General features: G+C 29.8%; 1 protein-coding gene across 2 annotated transcripts in view; it reads left to right on the top strand.

The window, feature by feature from the left end:
• LOC108372606 (myrosinase 1) overlaps positions 1-4903 on the top strand; it is a 27533-nt gene that overhangs the window by 7621 nt on the left and 15009 nt on the right. The window lies entirely within an intron of this gene.

Below are 4903 nucleotides of genomic sequence, written 5' to 3'. Positions count from 1 at the left end.
CGACAGGTTTGGAATTTTATCTTTGAAACGCCACACTTTTCTTTGAAATCGCTTTATTAGTTCTCGTGCAATAAGCGTTTTTGTGAAGCTCTAAAAATTACAACTACAACATTTGAACATAGCCCCCATACCTTAAGGTAAGACGTATTCTACGTCAATAAGATAACATTGGAAAATTAATAAACGGTGGGTAGGCGTGCAAGTTAGATAAGGCCTCAATCTACTTCCAAGAGAGGCCTGTACCAAAATTCGCTGCCCTAGTGAAGTCTGACCACTGTGCGGTGCCTTCGCATTATTGTCTCTGCGAATCTAGCGTTGAAAGTTCAACAAAATTTACAAAAGAAGATCCCATTTGCCATTTACAGTGTTTGATTTAACACATTTTATGGCAATATAAAAATAAAAAAATCGCAAAAATCCGGCGCTGCATTAAAAATTCATGATTTACACTCACTGCAAAAAGTATTGGCTTCGAGAATTTTTCACAATAGTATATGCAACAATTTTTATTTATTTTTTGCAAATTTTTTATAAAAATAAGGTTCATACTACGGCAAAAAAAAAAAAACATAAAAATATAATTTCCAAACTTTGGACAAAACTCGTAAATTTTCATGCAAATTTTCAACTTTTAATGAGGTTTTTTAGAATTCTATATACATATATAGCCCATTAAATTTTAGTAAAAACCATACAATTTTATTATTAACTAGCTAATATCCGGCGTGTTTCACAGCGCTTTAAAAATATTTTTTGTGTTGTTTGATACCCGTATTGTAATATTTCATTTATTTTCTCAATTTAATTAAATGTAAATTTTCAAACAGATGTCAACCCTCCTCTCAAATATTTTCGGAAGTTAACTTTTCAAAAACCTCTTCAGTTTGATACCCACATTGCAATATTTAATTTACCTTATCAATTAAATTAAATTAAAACTTTCAAACATGTGGCAACCCCACAAAAATATTTCCGGCTGTAAGCCTTCTTAAATATCTTTCTTTTGACAGACATATTGCAATATATCATTTATCTTTTCAATTTACATAAACTGCAATTTTCAAACAGGTGGCAACTCTCTAATTTTCCTTTTTACTATATTTTAAGTTAGACCTCTAGCAATACATCGGTGAAAACTGCATTAGTTTTCTAGTGATGTTAATTTGGCTTCAATTGCTCTATTAATTTTTCTTTAATATCTATAATGTATACACATCGGTCTGTTACATTTTTATTATATGTATAGATAAAAGAAATATATGAACATTTTTTGGAGTACTAATTACTTTAAGCATTCTACTACGTATTTATGTCTCTGAAAAATATCAGCAAAATCGCAGTTTTGCAAAAAGCATTTTAGATACGGTTTGGGCGCTGCTGTACCATAGTGCGGCGTGAAACTATGGGTCCCTGTCCTTTGTGTGATAACATCAAGGCGCACGCCACAGATCGGAGGAGAAGCATAAAAATTATAAAAATTCGACCACTTGGCACCAAATTTTTAAACTTTTTATTCAGAATTTTTAAGAAAAATTTTTGGTATGCAGTTTTGCAGCCCATTCAATTTTAGTACATACATAATACATATGTATCAAATCATATTGCTTTTTAAAATAATATGCTTACAATAAAAATTATATATGTAAATCAAAATTATATAAATTAAAAATCTATAAGCTTAGCACTAATATCTGTCATTGCTAACAAGATTCATTGGTTTCAAATAACATTTATACACAATTTGTGCAAAAAAAAGACTCCTAGTGTTAATTAACTTTAACGAATTGGACACTCAAAGGCGGCTGACAAACATACCGAAAATAACTTTACCCAAAAACGAAGCAAACAAAAAAGTGCAAAATTAGCCGCTAAGGAAACTGAACAAATTAAAGCGTCATTGTCCAAAAATAAATCTTGAATTAAGTTAAGCGGTTAATTGTATTACGGCTAACGAATTGTGGCACTTGACTGCATAACATAGCATTAGCATTATCAGCCAATATACATCAGTTACATATGTATATCAGTATGTATGCACGTACGTACGTGAACGATTTCGCTCGTACATGCGTACAAAAATATATTTGTAAACAAAGAAATCAAGGTAAATTCGCACATGCTGCTCATGTGTGTAAACCGAAAGCTGGTAAATTATCCAAAGATTTACGCAAATGATTCAGTCAAAAAAAAGTACGTTTTGAGGCATTGCCGCTTCTGGCATGTGATATGCACATAACAAAATGCACTATCTATGTTTCATGTATGTAAGATTTCAATAAGTGTATAACAAAAAAAAAACAAATTAAATTAAATTAAATTAACAATAGGCAATGTCATGCATTCAGGTTTTTAACTCCAATGATATCTACTCATAGGTACAAGCTATGTGTGTTAGTTACGCTTTCGCTGCAACTTGAAGAATTCTAACACTCTTTGTCATGTAAACGTCAAGTGCGTACAACACAGCTTGCAAGGCTTTAATCATTTCATTTTTCGCATTCTTTATTTCCGAAAAGGTCAAATTAGTTTTGTATGCATTGCAATTTTAGTTGTTGGTTGCCAAAAATAGCAGTAGTTTTATTGCAGTGGTCGCCAATTCTAACACTGCCAGCGGAATTCTTGTGGTTTTTGAAAATATGTATGTACATATGTATAAACACAAATTCAATATGAAGTCGGCGCTTTTTACAGCACTTATGTATGTACTTGTTTTAAGCTCATTGACTTTTCATAAGTTTTTGTTGAATGCGCATTTATCGTTTGGAAGTTACTAGTTAGCAGCTAAAGTAATAATATTTAGCTGATCTAATATGTAAATATTTGATTTTTGTTCATTTGACTCATCTTATTCATAGTACATACTACTTGCTAATGCAACACCACAAATAAATTTGCAAATTTGACTATTAAGTATTCTCTGAGATTTGCCTGTCAGCCCGTTGATTAATAGACAAGTGGAAGTTTTCGAATTACGTTGAAATTGTGTTGTAAAGAGGGAATATTAATTTGATTTTTTTTTATCATTGTAGCCACAACGATGATCATGATTTGGTAATAATTTAAATACATATACATTTGTATATGGGACGTTCCACGTCAAACGGAGCCAGACTCTGGCAGAAATTCTAGATGGGTTTTAATATTTTTTGGGAATTGTTTGATTTTCGTGGGACTTAGTATATAGGGAGCTTTTGGGTCGCTGACTACGAAGCAATAATCAGTTTTTAAATATTCAAAATGGCAGATATATTTGCTTGATTTTCATGAGATTTTCTATCTAGGCGGTTTTCGAGTCGCTGACTCTATAATTACTAAACATTGGAAACATAAATTATTATACGTTTCGGCGAGTCTGATGACATCCAGGGTTGCCACTGACGAGAAAAAATGCTTACCATTTTCCTGAAAACACCTGCTAAATCTGGAAAATATCTACCAATAACTTTTTTTATAGTTATTTTAATAAAAACTATAGATTTGTTTTTTACTCAACAAACAAAAGCGAAAATGATGAAACAAAAGGCAACAACGAAACTTCAACTGGAGTTATTATAGACAAATAAAGTGACTCAAAAAAAGCTTGATAATTTATTTAATATTCAAAATGTTTTTGAAGTAAAAATTTTTTTGCTTTTTTTTGGTATGAGAATTTTGTTTGCGCTCTAACTAAACCCATAAAAATAATCAAGGATTCAAGCTATATACACCATTTAGAAAAATTTAATATTCACCAAAATTTCGAAATTTTTTCTTTGGCTTTATAGCTAATTTAATTTTAGTATAACGAACAATATGCAGCTAAAAATTCCCGCTGATTAAAAGAATATTTTTTTTTTCGCCGGTATTTTGTATTTTTCTTTTTCATTTAACAATTGCCATTTATAAAACTGGCGTTGATTTTTTAATTTTTTTGCGAACAATTATAGTGTGCAATTACATACATACCTGCCCATTTTTTCCTTTTTATTTGAAGACTGATTGAAAATATTTAGGCAATCCAAAGCTCCTCAGGATTCCAGTAAAATGAGTTTTGTATGTAGCCAGATATCGATATGCATACACACGTTCGAAATTTAATGCAATAAAGTAGGCCACACTTATGGAAAGAAATTTATAATATAAGTATAATTACGAAACATAAAGCGTGACATAAGCGTGAAGTTTTATTTGCTTTTCAAACAAAATACTTATACAAAAATCTACCAAAAGGAAAAAAAATTACTTTTACCAACCCAAATTGTTTCTATTAATAATTATACCAGTATTTTTTCCTTGAGATTTACATACAGATTTAGGAAATTTCAATTGAAGACACTTTTTCCATTTCTTACTTTATATGAATTTATTGTTTTTTCCATTTCTTACTTTATATGAATTTATTGTTTTTCTTGAGAGGTTCAAAAAATTTTTTTTTTTAAAGTCACAAGCTATTTTCTTAAATAAGTCAACTTTCGTTACTATATTTTCCAATTTTTCATTTGTGAAACAAGGGCAGAAAACACGATTTCATTGTAAAAAGTCGCTCATACGCCATGTATCTCAATAAGCAGAAAGTTAAGTAAAATTAGAGTACTAAAATATTTACAGCTTTATTCATAAAAAATAAAGTATTTGGTTTTAAAGAGCTTTATAAATTGAAATTTTCACAAATTTTTCAATTTACAAACCTTTAGAGCTACTTTATTTTTTATGAGTAAGGCTATTAAACTATTTACTCTGATTTTGGTAGTTGGTGTTTCGAAAGTTTTAGAGCAAGATGTATTATGGGACGATTTTCCATCATCCTTTGTCAAGTTTAGTCGTTCTACAATACAACTTTTTAGTGTAGAAAATTTGAAAAATTACAAAGAGCTTACATAACTATTCTTAATAAATAAAGAAGACTGTAAATGATTTATAAAAT

This window comes from Rhagoletis zephyria, unplaced genomic scaffold (genome assembly GCF_001687245.7).
Source record: "Rhagoletis zephyria isolate East Lansing unplaced genomic scaffold, Rhagoletis_zephyria_1.1 Rzeph_scaffold_05913, whole genome shotgun sequence".
NCBI lineage: Eukaryota > Metazoa > Arthropoda > Insecta > Diptera > Tephritidae > Rhagoletis > Rhagoletis zephyria.
The sequence above is the reverse complement of the archived record's forward strand: the minus strand, read 5'-3'. Positions and strand labels throughout refer to the sequence as shown.